At 43.0% G+C, this 17530-nt stretch overlaps 1 long non-coding RNA gene across 2 annotated transcripts; it reads left to right on the top strand.

The window, feature by feature from the left end:
• The first annotated feature begins 1966 nt into the window (after window positions 1-1966).
• LOC121579737 lies at window positions 1967-10609 on the top strand. Of its 2 annotated transcripts, none has more exons than XR_006002944.2 (2): window positions 1967-2266; window positions 8018-10609. It is a non-coding gene; the product is annotated as an uncharacterized LOC121579737 (long non-coding RNA). The 2 variants fall into 2 exon arrangements; XR_006002945.2 differs by lacking the exon at window positions 1967-2266 and adding an exon at window positions 5714-6749.
• Window positions 10610-17530: the final 6921 nt, after the last annotated feature.

Here is a 17530-nt window from a genome sequence, read left to right on the forward strand (position 1 = left end):
GCCCGTGGTGATGGAGGAGGCAGAGAAGGTGACCGTGGTCACCATGAAGGAGGCAGTTGAGGGGCCTGTGGTGACGGATGCAGAGCAGGTGACTGTGGTCACCATGGAGGAGGGAACTGATCCCAATCAGGGCAGGTAAGCGAGAAAGCTTAATCTTAAGCAGAAATAACACTGAGGACTCCGTCAACCACGTGCGACAGCAGTAAGCATTAAATCACATAGACAGCATAGTGTATGCCAGCTTAATTGTCACGAAAAGCCGTTATAAAGAGTTGTATTCTCTTTTGAAATCGAAGTTACCTCATTCCTCGAGTTTTCCAGACGTAGGCTACATGCCCATGATCGGAATTAACATGAGAAGCTGGTGCATTTTATTTCAAATAGGTATCCAGGCTATTTGTCATATAAACCATAGCCTGGTGCTCAAAATCTATTTTTAAACCATACAACTTTACTTAGCAAAGTAGGGAAGATCATAACAATTCCTTGAATTCTCTTTTTATAAACAACCCAATCAATCTCTAAACCAGATTTGATTAATTTGAACCACTTCGTTTGAACTGTACAATCAAATCGTCTGTAAGCAACAACGGTGATAAAGTCAAGAAAATGACACTGATAATGTGATATCATTCCGAAACACAATCAAGTTTATAAATGTAGAATAACGTTGCATTCATACATTGCTTCATAAGCACTAGCCTATACATAATGTTGGCTTGCAATTAAACTTATTTACACTAAATAGACACTTTTTTAATTAACTTCACAAGCATGTTGACATGTATTGTCATCAGTCTTGTCCAGGAGGCAGAACTGAGAGATTTCCCCTTAGATAAGCCAGCTGGCTATATTGTAAAAAGTAATGGCAACAAAAATTGGCTTAATTTAGGGTTAGGCATTAGGGTTAGCAGTGTGGTTAGGGTTAGGTTTAAAAATGGTGTGGATGTGCCAGCTAGTGACTACTCTGCAGAGCTGCCTCCAGAATAAGATTCATGACAAAAATGCGCTAACCTGCACTTCACAATTCCAGACTCGGTAACAATGCACAAACAGTCTATTTTCTGAGAATTTATTAACTCATTTTACCAGCATTGCGCCACGAGAAAAATTGCTTTCTAATTTGGCTTTCTATATACTTATGATGCCATTCATGCTCATAGCCTGTCTGTTTTCTCTCATTGACTCCCATGCATTCTATTTCAAGTGTAAGCATGCTTGTTCACACATGTATAAAAAAGGCTACACGTGTGATTTGGGCTTTCCCCGTAGTGAATCAGCTGTTCCCAGTTCACTCCCTAACTTTTTCCCTTGGCCCTAACCCTTATATGTTTGTATATGTGTAAGGTGTAAGAAATATGGTGTAAGCTCCACCACTTTCCTGATTATACCTATCCAGACCCTTAAAAAAAATCTATGGGTTAGGGCCAAGGAGGAAGGGTAGGGAGTGCATTTTGACCAGAAAATAATGTGTATGTGCCACCTAAGAGTTTCAATACCAATCATGTCTGTGTGTGTTTATTCAGGTTGATGTTCACAGTGGAAGAGATGCAGGGGTGTGGGGGAAAATTAAGTTTTTTGTTTATTTACTAGTGTTTTTTACTGATACAAACTTGTCTGTGTGACTTAGTCATAAAACTGGGCGTATAGCTAAGAGCTGTTTGGGTGCGACCACAGCATGTGACACATCCCGTGTTTTTACTATCTGCAGGAACTCAGCTGTGTGGAATCTTGCAGAAACGAGCACATTATAGTGTGAGCTGTGGCAAATGCAGTTAGACGGTTGAGCCCTCGTGCTATCAACCTCGGGCTATCTTAATCTGCACAGACAAACTAATCGCCTTTTACACACTATGTTCCCCGCCCCTGTTTACACACATCTGCTAACTGCCACATAGACAGACGTTGTACTTTCCTATAAAAGCTGAGACCCAACTCTGTTCGTTGGGCTCTTAACTCTGCACCATTGAGTGATTGTTAACTGCTCCATTTTTGCAAATCTTATAATAAAGTTGTTGTTTGAAGAATCTATAGTCTCTCTTCTCCTGGTTAGAATTTCCACGACAATTTGGTAACGAGAATGGGATGGCTAACTCCGCCTGCTGATCGTTCCCGGGGAGACCACAGTTAACCATGCAGGGGGGCTAGAGTAGACGTGGCTCAGGGAGCCCACACTCTGATTAAGCGGAGCAGAAAGGGACCCGCCTCTGACCCAGCAGGGAGCGTCAGTGGACGGATACGCCATCCCAAACAGACAGAGTTAAGGGTGAGACAGATTTTCTTAAACGCAACCTCCAATTGGGGAAAGTTCTGGGAACTTTTAGAAAATCCTGTTCTGGGAATAGGTCACGCGTGTTAGAGATACCAGGACAGAGTCCTGATTAAAGCGATTCCTGGATAAGATCCTGAAGTACTTTAGAGATACCAGGACAGGGTCCTGAGATAGAAGTAAGAAAATATTCCTGCAGGTTAGAAAAACATTGTAAAAGAAAATAAATTAAATCAGTGGACTGGTAAAACAGTTGGTTATGATTGGAAAACCAGCTATAAATTTAAAACCTACACGGAAATATGCATAGGAGGAACTACCATGTGGGTAAAACATTTTAAATGACAGAGTAATTGAAAAATATTTTGATGGAGAAGAAATTACTCTTTTTAAATTATAAGAAAGGAAGACCAAATGCTGTTTGTTTTGTGTGTTTGTATTTGTTTCCTGAGTGTGTGTGTATTGACAAATACCATAACTACTGTTGTGGCAAAATTACAACTTTTGTTATGCACATGCTCTGTATGAGCCTTAAACCTGTACATTTCCAACTGTCTGTTTGAATGTCTTGTAAGAGAAAGTTGGTGTTTTTCCACTCTGCTTCTGTTCAACTTGGTCACACGGCACAAGAGAGAGCCTCTGAGATTGACCACAGTGTCTCAGTCTATCCTGTTCTTCTCATATCTTTCAAGGGCACAACTATGTGGAGATATGAGGTGAATAGAGACTGGCTTGAACTGAGAGGAGTAACGGAACTAACGTTATCACTTGTTTGTGTGCAATGACCCGATACACATAGCCACAAGAAGAAAACAAGGTAGCTTATGATGCCCTGATCTGCCGGGGAGGGGTGGAACCAGCCATGACTAATCATTTTTAGTTCTACTATTTAGTAGACGCTCTTATCCAGAGCGACTTACAGTTAGTGAATACATATATATATATATTTTATACTGGCCCCCCGTGGGAATCGAACCCACAACCCTGGCATTGCAAACGCCATGCTCTATCAACTGAGCTACATCCCTGCCGGCCATGGACGAATTGTGCGCCGCCCATGAGTCTCCTGGTCGCGGCCGGCTGCGACAGAGCCTGGATTCGAACCAGGACCTCTAGTGGCACAGTTAGCACTGCGATGCAGTGCCTTAGACCACTGCGCCACTCAGGAGTTACTATATAAGACGTTAGCATTTCCTGTTTGTTGGGCTCTCAACTAATCACCTACGGGTGGTTCGTTGACCAGCTCCATTATTGCAATAATTAATCGATATCAAATTTACATTTACATTTACGTCATTTAGCAGACGCTCTTATCCAGAGCGACTTACAAATAGGTGCATTCACCTTATAGCCAGTGGGATAACCACTTTACAATGTTTTTTTATTTTTTTTTGGGGGGGGGGTTGGAGTAAGGGGGGGGTAGAAGGATTACTTTATCCTATCCCAGGTATTCCTTAAAGAAGTGGGGTTTCAAATGTGTCAAGAAGGTGGTGAGTGACTCCGCTGTCCTGGCGTCGTGAGGGAGCTTGTTCCACCATTGGGGTGCCAGAGCAGCGAACAGTTTTGACTGGGCTGAGCGGGAACTATGCTTCCGCAGAGGTAGGGGAGCCAGCAGGCCAGAGGTGGATGAACGCAGTGCCCTCGTTTGGGTGTAGGGACTGATCAGAGCCTGAAGGTACGGAGGTGCCGTTCCCCTCACAGCTCCGTAGGCAAGCACCATGGTCTTGTAGGATCTGATGGTTCACAGCATCAAAGGCAGCAGACAGGTCTAGAAGGACAAGAGCAGAGGAGAGAGAGTTAGCTTTAGCAGTGCGGAGAGCCTCCGTGACACAGAGAAGAGCAGTCTCAGTTGAATGACCAGTCTTGAAACCTGACTGGTTTAGATCAAGAAGGTCATTCTGAGAGAGATAGCAAGAGAGTTGGCTAAAGACGGCACGCTCAATAGTTTTGGAGAGAAAAGAAAGAAGGGATACTGGTCTGTAGTTGTTGACATCAGAGGGATCGAGTGTTGGTTTTTTGAGAAGGGGTGCAACTCTCGCTCTTTTGAAGACGGAAGGGACATAGCCAGCGGTCAAGGATGAGTTGATCAGCGAGGTGAGGTAAGGGAGAAGGTCACCGGAGATGGTCTGGAGAAGAGAGGAGGGGATAGGGTCAAGCGGGCAGGTTGTTGGGCGGCCTGCCATCACAAGTTGCAAGATTTTATCTGGAGAGAGAGGGGAGAAAGAAGTTAAAGCATAGGGTAGGGCAGTGTGAGCAGGACCAGCAGTGTCATTTGACTTAACAAACGCGGATCGGATGTCGTCAACCTTCTTTTCAAAATGGTTGACGAAGTCATCCATAGAGGGGGGGGGGGGGATTCAGCAGGGAGGAGAATGTGGCAAAGAGCTTCCTAGGGTTAGAGGCAGATGCTTGGAATTTAGAGTGGTAGAGAGTGGCCTTAGCAGCAGAAACAGATGAAGAAAATGTAGAGAGGAGGGAGTGAAAAGATGCCAGGTCCGCAGGGAGTCAAGTTTTCTTCCATTTCCGCTCAGCTGCCCGGAGCTCTGTTCTGTGAGCTCGCAATGCGTCATCAAGCCACGGAGCTGGAGGGGAGGACCGAGCCGGCCGGGAGGATAGGGGACATAGAGAGTCAAAGGATGCAGAAAGGGAGGAGAGGAGGGTTGAGGAGGCAGAATCAGGAGATTGGAGGGAGAAGGATTGAGCAGAGGGAAGAGATGATAGGATGGAAGAGGAGAGAGTAGCGGGAGAGAGAGAGCGAAGGTTGCGACGGCGCATTACCATCTGTGTAGGGGCAGATGAGTAGTGAGTAGTGTTGGAGGAGAGGGAGAGAGAAAAGGATACAAAGTAGTGGTCGGAGACTTGGAGGGGAGTTGCAGTGAGATTAGTAGAACAACAGCATCTAGTAAAGATGAGGTCAAGCGTATTGCCTGCCTTGTGAGTAGGGGGGGACGGTGAGAGGGTGAGGTCAAAAGAGGAGAGGAGTGGAAAGAAGGAGGCAGAGAGAAATGAGTCAAATGTAGACGTAGGGAGGTTGAAATCCCCCAGAACTGTGAGGGGTGAGCCATCCTCAGGAAAGGAACTTATCAAGGCGTCAAGCTCATTGATGAACTCTCCAAGGGAACCTGGAGGGCGATAGATGACAAGGATATTAAGCTTAAATGGCTAGTGACTGTGACAGCATGGAATTCAAATGAGGAGATAGACAGATGGGTCAGGGGAAAAATTGAGAATGTCCACTTGGGAGAGATGAGGATTCCTGTGCCACCACCCCGCTGACCAGATGCTCTCGGGGTATGCGAGAACACATGGTCAGACGAGGAGAGAGCAGCAGGAGTAGCAGTGTTTTCAGTGGTAATCCATGTTTCCGTCAGCGCCAAGAAGTCGAGGGACTGGAGGGTAGCATAGGCTGAGATGAACTCTGCCTTGTTGGCAGCAGAACGGCAGTTCCAGAGGCTGCCTGAGACCTGGAACTCCACGTGGGTCGTGCGTGGATAAAGATTGATTGTTTGAAGAAATGACAAAGTCTCTCTCACTTGATTAGAATTTCTTCGACAATATTTGGCAACCCAGATGGGATCCCAAACTCCATCTGCCGACGGCTCCTGAGGACCTAGGTTAACCGTGCACAGGGGCCACACCAAGTGGCTCAAGGAGCCCGCACTAATCAGGGACCTGCCTAAGATCAGAAGGAGGGTGTCGGCGGGTTGGATAAGGTGTCCCGAACAGAGACAGGTAAATAGGGGGAGACTGACATTTCTTAAGGGAACTGCAATCTAATATTAACATCCAAATATGTGTGTACCGGATGAAAACTCTAATCTGTGTGAACTAGTTAAGATCATTTAACGTTAGCATCCAAACCTGTGGGAACTAGTTAAGATAATTTAACGTGAACATCCAAAGCTGTGTGTACCAGATGTATAACTAGACCCTGTGAGGGCTAGTTAAGGCCTAAAAGAGAAAGTCCTACATGGACTAGAGAAAGTGCTATAGAAATAAAAGACATCCAAAGCTGTGTGTATCGGATGTATAACTAGACCCTGTGAGGACTAGTTAAGGCCTAAAAAATATATTTTAGTAATGGATCAATTGAACAATAATGTCTGTAAGAAAAGGGGAAGGATAACTGAACTCTTAGAATACGAAGCCTGAAAAGTACTGGACAAATGAAAAAATAATGACTGATGATACGCGGAAATTGGTTGAAGGACATTCTAAAAGTACTGACTTAAATTGCGCCTAAGATAAATCTAAAACTACTCTGGGAATGGAACGCGCGGAACGAGAAAATAATAGACGGTATGGATTTGCCTACAATAAAATAGAGAGAAAGATGGACTTTGAATTATTAACAACACAAGGACATTAGGCTGAAAGCTGAAGACGGATATCTCATTAACTGGGCTTGCGCGTGAAGTTCCATTTACAATTACAAGATGACAGACTGAATTGGCTGAACTGAGTGACGTTTATGGCGAAGGTATGTAGAAAATTACCATTAACAGCTTGTTGCAGTAGTGACTGCGGTGGGAAAATGATTTGTGGGTGAAATTAGCGGGTTATAGTTGTTTAAGGTTGTTTTAGATTTGTAAGGGAAATGTACTGCTTGAAAAGCATTTACTGCTGTTGTTTTTATTTAAGAGTGATGTAAAGTTGTTTTTTTTAGAATTGTTTTGAAATTATAAGTTTGAAGACTATTAGAAAATTAGCGTTGAAGTATATGACATTTGTTTAAGGGGAATTAATTTGGTATTGGAATGATTAAGAGTACTGTTGTAACTCAGTGGACTCCTTTAGGCCTTCCTACATTTTATATGATCTAAAGTTACAATTGCTGTAGACTGTAGTTTTACAAAAGTATAACTAAGCTACTGACTGAAGGAGTTATGACTGATTTCCAACAATACCATTTTCTGTGCGCTGCTAGTTGTAGCAGTATTGTAACCGCTAACCTTTGCTTTCACAGCACTACAGGTGAAGACTTTAGGAATTCTAAGTTAATAATATGCCATTTAGCAGACGCTTTTATCCAAAGCGACTTACAGTCATGCGTGCATACATTTTTTTTTTTTGTGTATGGGTGGTCCCGGGGATCGAACCCACTACCTTGGCGTTACAAGCGCCGTGCTCTACCAGCTGAGCTACAGAGGACCACGTGATCCTGTATAAAGAGGACAGAGGACCACCAAGTAAAAAAATGTTAAGCTTTGAGCCTTGTGTAGAGGAGGCCTGTGTAGCACATTTGAAAAGGTGTTCTTGATGTAACTGATTCCTGGTTTTCAAGTGAGTTGACACGTGTAGTAAGAATACCTTAACTCTCGGGAACTGAATTTAAGTAGTGAGAATTGTGTTGACTGACCTTCGGAATTGAATTTAAGTGAACCAAATTTAATTAAAAATAGGCCTGGAATTAGTTAACTGATTGATCTAAGAGTTGACGGTTGTTAAGAAATTTTGATACCGTTAAAGAACTAAACAAATAAGGTACCCCATTAATTAATGTGTGGACGCACACAATAACAGAATGATTGTGAATGAATGAGTGCATAATGGAACTGTTAAACACTCTGATGGCCACAAGATGGCAATGAAGGACAAGTTAAAGTGGACTCCTGAGGGTTTGCAGACACTTGAGAAATTGAAACAGTTGTTAACCTCTTCTCCTTGTTTAGGTTGCCGGATCATTCTAAACCATTTAATCTATTTGTGTGTAAAGAAAATGGTTTTATGTAACCTGTCTTTATACAGGATCACAGTGGGAAGCAGTGGCCCGTTGCATACTACTCTAAGAGACTTGACAGTGTGGTGAGAGGGTTGGTGTGTTGCCTCAGAGCTGTAGCAATGTCAAGGTGCCATGTTCCTACCAACTGACGATGATGGTGAGCCCCATGATTGTGCTGTCCTAGTTGACCAGGTCTGTAAGCCATGCCCCGATTTATCTGATATGCTTTAATGAATGCAGATTTGGAACTATTTGTTGATGGTTCTGCTCAAAAATCACCTCAAGGCGAACCATTAGTGACTTATGCAGTAACTATGGCTGCCGCTACCTTAGAAAGTGCTATGCTACCACCCCATCTGTCAGCTCAGGCTGCAAAATAGTTTGCTCTTACTAGAGCATTTATTTTGGCTAAGAATAAAACTGTTACGATTTATACTGACAGCAGGTATGCATTTGGGGTTGTGCATGACTTCGGTACGCTCTGGAAGCAACGTGGGTTCCTCACCTCATCTGGTAAGACAATTTCACATTCTAAATTGGTTGAAAACTTGTTGGAGGCTGTCTCTGTTAAAAACATGTTTTCTTTACAGGATGTGTCTGACCTGCAGTTTACTGCAGGGCCAGTGGAATTTCATCTCTGGAACACAAAATGTATATGCGATTCACAGACTCAGCTGTGGATGGGCCCAAATGTTCTGCCGGGCCTTGCCTAGTAACTGTTTTCCCTATGTTGCTAAATTGGCAAATGGTCAAGACCATGTGTCAAAGAGAGGAGTAGTGGGAATTGTAAGTGGGAATTGTAAGAGTAGTGGGAATTGTAAATCATTTTTGGTTTGCTCCAGGTTTCTTCTGTATTTGCGGAGCAATTTTGTGCAAAATGTGTAAACCCCTTTTCCACAGAACAGATTGACACTGATGGGTGGTAAGGATCAAATGGTAAGCTACTGTGCTGCACAACAATGTTCTGAAGTCTATTTTCCCCAGGATAAAAGTGGCTTTGCCTGAACCAAAGGGAGGAGAGCTCACACAAATTGCAGCCAGGAGATTGGGTGGTCATCAAGGACCTCCGCAGAAAGACTTGACACCAACAGCGCTGGACTGGTCCATTCCAGGTGCTCCTGACGGTTGCAGAAAGGTCGACGTGGGTTCATGCTAGCCAATGCAGGAAGGTGCCCCACAACCCAGACGATGATGTACCAGCCGATGAATCATCATAGGCGACCCCAGTGGCCATGGAAGGACCAGAACCGGACTCTACGCATCATGTTTGTTGCTTTCGTGGTGAGTCTTCTCATTGCAGCTGTGGTATGGGCCCTGGGAGAAGTGGCCACAATGCAACTGAAGAATACGAGCATAGTCCCATGGCGGGACTTAAATAACAGCCACTCCAGCTCGAGCCAACGGCAGGCTCAGGACAGGAGTCCAGCAAACAATAGCCACCCCATTGTTTAAGAAGACGGAGATCGATGCATCAATGCGATGATTGTCCACTTTATACAGATGAAGAGTTTACTTCTGTATACATTTTTTATTGTTTAAATGATTCCCTTAAGAAGGTTTTGCAACATGTGAAGGTGAAGTTAATTGGAAAGTTAATTGGAAAGTAAGTATTCAAATGTTTTATTGTTTGGACTGATTATGTGTTTAAAAAATACTGGTAACAAATTCAAGACCAAATGTAATGTTAACTGTTGCCATGACCAGGGCCAGAATGCAGGTTGTGAAGGATTAGCTGAGCTACCCTTTACTGCTGAAGACAGTGATGTTTGACCTGTTGCATACTTAGAGATGCACCTGTTGTAGACAGAGGTTTGCTCTGGGAGTGGAATATTGGCTGGACGCCCAGATTCTGTGGTTGTTATCTCCTAAGCAGGTGTTCTCTCCTAAGCATCCACACTCTGGGAGCAAACGCTTTTCTGAGAAAGGACAGTTAGAACTGTATATGATATGTGTAGAAGGTTAAAGGTTTTAAACTCCGTGGCACAACAGAAGCCATTTACAAATATAATGTTCTAGTGTAAGAAAGCCCTCTCCTACAATGTTTAATATTCTGCTTGGTTGAAGTTTTGCTTCGATTATGACATAATTGGCTTACATTATGCATTATTACTTACATGCTTACTTGTAATTTAATATTAGGTTGAGATTAATCTCAAAAGGGAGGAATGTCGTGGCAAAATTACAACTTTTGTTATGCATATGTGCTGCTGTATGAGCCTTATATAGTTATTTACAATTTCCAACTGTCTGTTTGAATGTCTTGTAAGAGGAAGCTGGTGTTTTTCCACTCTGCTTCTGTTGAACTTGGTCACACAGCAGAAGATAAAGAGCCTCTGAGATTGACCACAGTGTCTCAGTCTATCCTGTTCTTCTCATATATTTCAAGGGCACAGCCGATACACAAAGCCACAAGAAGAAAACAAGGTAGCTTATGATGCCCTGATCTGCCGGGGAGGGGTGGAACCAGCCATGACTAAGCATTTTTAGTTCTACTATATAAGACATCAGCATTTCCTGTTTGTTGGGCTCTCAACGAATCACCTACGGGTGGTTCGTTGACCAGCTCCATTATTGCAATAATTAATCAATATCAAATAAAGATTGATTGTTTGAAGAAATGACAAAGTCTCTCTCATTAGAATTTCCACGACACTACTCTCCGGGGAAGTGGATATCACTACCTTGGAAAATTGTTAAAATTGACATATATTAGAGCCGTGAGTGAGGAACTCTAAACACTCTGGACACAGTCGAAAGAGGCACAGAAATAACCACCAATGAAATGTCATCCGTGGTTTCTAACACTACCGTAAAAGGGGGAATAGAAGAGGTAAACTATAGTAAAGCCATATAGGCACTAAAAGAAGCGCAAGGGCATTCTACCAATTCGGCTCAAATATGGGAAATTGGGCAGCATTTCCCTGCTGACGGAGAATTCCAATCTAATAAAGAATTCAGAGATGCTATTGTGAGTTGGCACAATGACATAAAAGAAAGATCAAAAGCTCAATACACCAGCATTTTTATGTTAGCGTTCTATCAACAGAAAAACAAAACCGATAAAACCAAAATTAGTAGCTGTACTCAGCATAAAAAAGACTGGGTATGTGAGTATGTTGATAGAATGTGTACGTATGCTTTGATGGTATGTTTGAAACCTGTTATCAAAACGGATATTGCGGGGGTAGTGGACCGGCATTTTTGATTGGGATGAAATAGTAAAGGGGGCTTTGAGAGTGGAATCCAATTCCGCTCACTTTGCAGCCTTGCATGTGGTTTTAACGGCCAAGAAAGACAAAGAAACAGGGAGGAAGGAGCAGTGAATCTATCCCCAGGTACAGAGCATCAGAGCCCTGTTTTAGGTGAGGGGCCGTTGGTCATTGGAAGAGTGAGTGTAGCAGGGCAAGGGAGCTTCAAATAGGCTACATTTACCCCAAGGGGAAAGTATTACATTCAGCAGGGTAACAGGGGCAGAATCAAAAGTGATACGACTACTACCCATGTCTCTGACCATAGGACCAGTAACAATACCCGGATAATGTTACATAGCGACGGGTGTGGAACTAATTTTGGGGTTGGAAGAATCTATGCGAAATGCCAGGGGAATGGATTCTAAAAAGGTAAGAAGTTAAAATTACCAGGCAAAACACTCCTTGCAAGCTCGTGAGACACTTTATTCCATCTTATTCTGAAATAGATTTATAGAATTGACGAAAGGGAGGAGGGGTCACGAGAAATTAGAGTGGAGTTAATATTGTGAGTAAATGTTTTGAAAAAGCAATCAGTTGTGTCAGGTGCCATCATTGGGGTTGCCAAACTTAAAATTACCTTTTAAAATGTTTGTTCATGAACATGAAGGACATTGTAGTGCGGTGGTTACGTAAACTCATGGGGGAAAAGAGAGACCAGTCATATACGGGAGTAAATCGTTAGACTCGGTGGCGAGAGAAAAGCCGCCGTGTCTAAGTGTAGTATAGACTACATAAAGGGTACATAAATGTTGGGATGGATTAAAACACAAACGATGTATGAGTGGAGGGAGGACAGTGGACTTCCGGTGAACAGAGGTTATCATGTTTTGTTTTGTCTGTAATTAAAACTTTTGTGTTGCTGATTAAGATTTAGCATAGTTACTAACGAAATGTACAATTTCTCTTCTAGGAGAGGATGGGGTGTCTCTATCTCTCTCTTTGAAATGTTACCCGAGGCTGTTGTCTTGGGAGAGCAGTTAGTGAAATTCTGCAGTTTTATAAAGTATAAAGGTATCCAGATCCGGCCGTAGAGGGAGCTCCCAAATAAGTAAGACCTGGCCATTTGTTTGTTGTTGCTGTCCACTTTCTGGAGGACCGAGTTTTGAAATCAGTGGAATTAGAGTATGATAGCTAAGGAGATGGAGAAAACACCTGTCTCCGGATTACATGTGGTCCTCTGTAGCTCAATTGGTAGAGCATGGCGCTTGTAAAGCCAGAGTAGTGGGTTCGATCCCCGGGACCACCCATACGTAAAAATTTATGCACACATGACTGTAAGTCGCTTTGGATAAAAGCGTCTGCTAAATGGCATATTATTATTACATCTTCAAACTAAGGGCAACCTTGGCATTTGTGAGAGAGCGAGAAGCGTCCATCCATGTGTATGGGTAAGAGAGTCTAGCTAACTACATTTTCAGATATTACACGTTTCTAATTTTGTCAGAAAATAGGGCGAGTAAAATGGTCAGAGTGAGCGGTTTTCTCATTTATGTCTGGAAGTAGCTAGCAAGCTAGCCAACGTTAGCCAGTTAGCTTGGGTGCTTGACTGCTGTTGTTAGGTCAGCTAGCTAACATTACGTGTTTGATCTGTGTAGTAATATTATTTGTATCTCAGCGCCATTTGCTTTGCTAGTTATAGCCTAACAGTAGCTAGCTAACATTGAACCTGGTTGGTTAGCTACCTTCAGATTCATGCAGGGTAGTAACATCATGAGTTGGGATTATGGTTCATTGTTTAGCTAGCTAGCTAGCAAGTTACATGTCTTAACAAAAGACTCCACTATGCAAGTAACCATTTCAATAGAATGTTAATTATGTCACTGCGACAACTGTTGATAGACGTAGATGGTAAATTTGCTCTGGCTATCTACTCCGATTTCAGAGCACTCTCGTCTGAGTGTGCCAGAGCGCAGAATAACAAATTTACGAATGCTTAACACCCGTTGAATATGGCCGGTGTCAGTAAACATTGGCAAAAAAGCGTAAATTGTTGCCAGTAGCAAAGTTGCAGTCACCAACTCTCTGGATAAGATAAAAACAGCCTAACCAGCTCTGCTAGGGCGAGTAAAATGGTCAGAGTGAGCTGTTCTCTTATTTGTGTCTGGAAGTAGCTAGCAAGCTAGCCAACGTTAGCCAGTTAGCTTGGGTGTTTGACTACTGTTATTGGGACAGAACGCTCGGATCAACCCTTAAAGAGATGGGTGGGGCTAAAGCTTAAGAGGGTGTGAACGATGCTGAATGAGTGTATGATATATCATTTTCTAGCTCTGAGTCTCTACTTTTATCCAATGTAAAAAACACAATTTCAAATTTTGCTACATAAGACCGAATCGAGCCAGTCGGTCACAATAGACAACAGACTTTCAGTACGCTTATAGGGAAGGACATTCAAAAAGCACGGCACTTACACAAATGACTGATGATTGGCCGAAAGAAATTTATTATAAAAAGATTGTGGGAGCTGTTTTGTTAGACTTCAGTGCGGCGTTTGACATTATTGATCATAGTCTGCTAATGGAAAAAAACGTATGTGTTATGGCTTTACACCCCCTGCTATAGTGTGGACAAAGAGTTACCTGTCGAACAGAACATTAAGGGTGTTCTTTAATGGAAGCCTCGCCAACATAATCAAGGTAGAATCAGGAATTCCCCAGGGCAGCTATCTAGGCCCCTTACTTTTTTCAATCTTTACTAATGAAATGACACTGGTGTGTCTATGTATGCGGATGACTCAACACTTTACACGTCAGCTACTACAGTGAGTGAAATCACTGCAACACTTAACAAAGAGCTGCAGTTAGTTTCAGAATGGGTGGCAAGGAATAAGTTAGTCCTAAATATTTCAAAAACTAAAAGCATTGTATTTGGGACAAATCATTCACTAAACCCTAAACCTCAACTAAATCTTGTAATAAATAATGTGGAAATTGAGCAAGTTGAGGTGACTAAACTGCTTGGAGTAACCCTGGATTGTAAACTGTCATGGTCAAAACATGTTGATACAACAGTAGCTAAGATGGGGAGAAGTCTGTCCAAAATAAAGCACTGCTCTGCCTTTTTATTAAACACTGTCAACAAGGCAGGTCCTACAGGATCTAGTTTTGTTTCACCTGGACTACTGTTCAGTCGTGTGGTCAGGTGCCACAAAGAGAGAACTCTGAAAATTGCAATTGGCTCAGAACAGGGCAGCACGGCTGGCCCTTAAATGTACAGCTAACATCAATAAAGAGAGCTAACATTAATAACATGCATGTAAATCCATCATGGCTCAAAGTGGAGGAGAGATTGACTTCATCACTACTTGTTTTTGTAAGAAGTGTTGACATGCTGAATGCACCGATGTGTCTGTTTAAACTACTAGCACACAGCTTGGACACCCATGTATACCCCACAAGACATGCTACCAAAGGTCTCTTCACAATCCCCAAGTCAAGGACAGACTATGGGAGGCGCACAGTACTACATAGAGCCATGGCTACATTGAATTCCACATCAGGTAACTGATGCAAGCACTAGAATCAGATTTAATAAACAGATAAAAATACACCTTATGGAACAGCGGGGACTGTGAAGAGACACACACACAGGCACAGACACACATACACATGATAAGACACACACTCTACACACACGTACACATGGATGTTGTATTGTAAATATATGATAGTGGAGTAGTGGCCTGAGGGAACACAGTAAATGTATTGGGTAAAGTGTTCTGAAATGTAATGTCATGTAATATTTGAAATTGTATACAACTACCTTAATGTTGCTGGACCACAGGAAGGGGTAGCTAGCTAGTAGCGCACCAGGCTGCAGAAGTTGTTTTTGTGAGCGCATAGCATGGTTTATCCTAACGGTACACCATGGGACTGTATGGGCGTGCATGTTCTGTAGGGAGTTCAAAGCGAGTCGAGGAGCCATTTACTGTGTATGCAGAGGGGACTTCTGCGGTCTTCCTCAGCCATAACCTGATGCTGCTTGGGCAGTATCACTGGGGGCAGACAATTCTAGTCATTGGGACTGTCTTTAGTTCACAAAGGCCTGTTTAATTGCTTGCGTATTTGAAAGACTTGATAATAATTGCATTATACTGACCTTAACACTGCTATGCATTGTCTATTCATTGTATAGGCTACTTAATGTTGTTACTTCTGCATACATTTTGATATGGTTAGACACACTGCTGTATATTTTTTTCTTATTTAGATATACATGGAAACGTGACGTTTCTTTTTCCGGGTGTGTCTTCTGTGGGGCTGGAATGTGATGCAATATATATAGGACTTTTGATGGGATGGTGATGGTGAGCTGGTGGTGAACTTTCGTTGGGGGTCGAGGGAATCGATTGGGTTAAAATTGACATTTGCAAAGGTCATTGTGGTTGGAAGTAGTTGCAGCTACATAATAGAAAGGGATGCCCATGTGGATACACCGTAGTGCTGTGATTAAGGTAAGGGTTGCATTTTTAGGGAAGTGAAATCAATTGCCTGTGCAAATACATACGGTCCTGTTCATTCAAAACCTCAAACTATAATTCCAAGATAAGACAAAAACAATGTTCTTCCCAAAGCACATTTTGTGTATTTTGGCACACACTGGTCACATTGCTTCACTGATTGAAATAAATCTAAATGTACAATCTCTCTGCAGAAGAGGCAGTCGTCAGGCATAACAATAGACCGGTAGAAACATTGTTCAAGTTTCAAGTTCCAAGTTTTAATGTCACATGCACAAATAACGTAAAATGCCTTTCTTGCAAACTCTAAACCCAACAATGCAGTAATCTATATCAATGTAGTACTAAAAATAACATAAGGTAGAACAAAAACACACAACAAATAAGAATAAGAAATAAGAAGAACACGATAAGTAAGCGATATACAGGGTCAGTTCCAATCCCATATTTACAATGTGCAGGGATACTGCAGTGATAGAGGTAGATATGTATAGGGGTAAGGTGACTATGCATCAGGATATATGATAAACAGAGTAGCAGCAGCGTATATGATGATTGAGTGTGTGTGAGTCAGTATAAATGTGTGTGCATGTTATGTTTGTGTGAGCAAATGAAGTGTGTGTGTGTGTGTGTGTGTGTGTGTGTGTGTGTGTGTGTGTGTGTGTGTGTGTGTGTGTGTGTGTGTGTGTGTGTGTGTGTGTGTGTGTGTGTGTGTGTGTGTGTGTGTGTGTGTGTGTGTGTGTGTCTGTGTGTGTTGGAGTGTCAGTGTCAATGTTCGTGAGTGTATAGAGTCCCCACAGAGACAGTGCAAAAATAAAATACAAGGGTCAACACAGCCATTTTGTTAGCTATTTAGTTGCCTTATGGCTTGGGGGTAGAAGCTGTTAAGGACCTTCTACCCCCAGTACCGCTTGCCGTGCGGAAGCAGAGAGAACAGTCTATGACTTGGGTGGCTGGAGTCTATAACAATTTTCTGGCCCTTCCTTTCCATTGATCATCCTTGAGATGTTTCTCCACTTGATTGGAGTCCACGTGTGGGAAAGTCAATTGAGTGGACATGATTTGGAAAGGCACACACCTGTCTATATAAGGTCCCACAGTTGACAGTGCATGTCAGAACAAAAACCAACCCATGAGGTCGAAGGAATTGTCCGGAGAGCTCGGAGACAGGATTGTGTCGAGGCACAGATCTGGGGAAGGGTACCAAAAAATGTCTGCAGCATTGAAGGTCACCAAGAACACAATGGCCTCCATCATTCTTAAATGGAAGAAGTTTGGAACCACCAAGACTCTTCCTAGAGCTGGCCGCCCGGCCAAACTGAGCAATCTGAGGAGAAGGGCCTTGGTCAGGGAGGTGACCAAGAACCCGATGGTCACTCTGACAGAGCTCCAGAGTTCCTTTGTGGAGATGGGAGAACCTTCCAGAAGGAACCTGCAGCACTTCACCAATCAGGCCTTTATGGTAGAGTGGCCAGACGGTAGCCACTCCTCAGTAAAAGGCACATGACATCCCGCTTGGAGTTTGTCAAAAAACTCTCAGACCATGAGAAACAAGATTCTATGGTCTGATGAAACCAAGATTGAACTCTTAGGCCTCAATGCCAAGCGTGTCATCTGGCACCATCCCTACGGTGAAGCATGGTAGTGGCAGCATCATGCTGTGGGGATGTTTTTCAGTGGCAAGGACTGGGAGACTTGTCAGGATCGAGGGAAAGATGAACAGAGCAAAGTACAGAGAGATCTTTGATGAAAACCTACTCCAGAGCGCTCAGGACCTCAGACTGGAGCGAAGGTTCACCTTCCAACAGGACAACGACCCTAAGCACACAGCC

Source organism: Coregonus clupeaformis, chromosome 13, assembly GCF_020615455.1.
Source record: "Coregonus clupeaformis isolate EN_2021a chromosome 13, ASM2061545v1, whole genome shotgun sequence".
Taxonomy (NCBI): domain Eukaryota; kingdom Metazoa; phylum Chordata; class Actinopteri; order Salmoniformes; family Salmonidae; genus Coregonus; species Coregonus clupeaformis.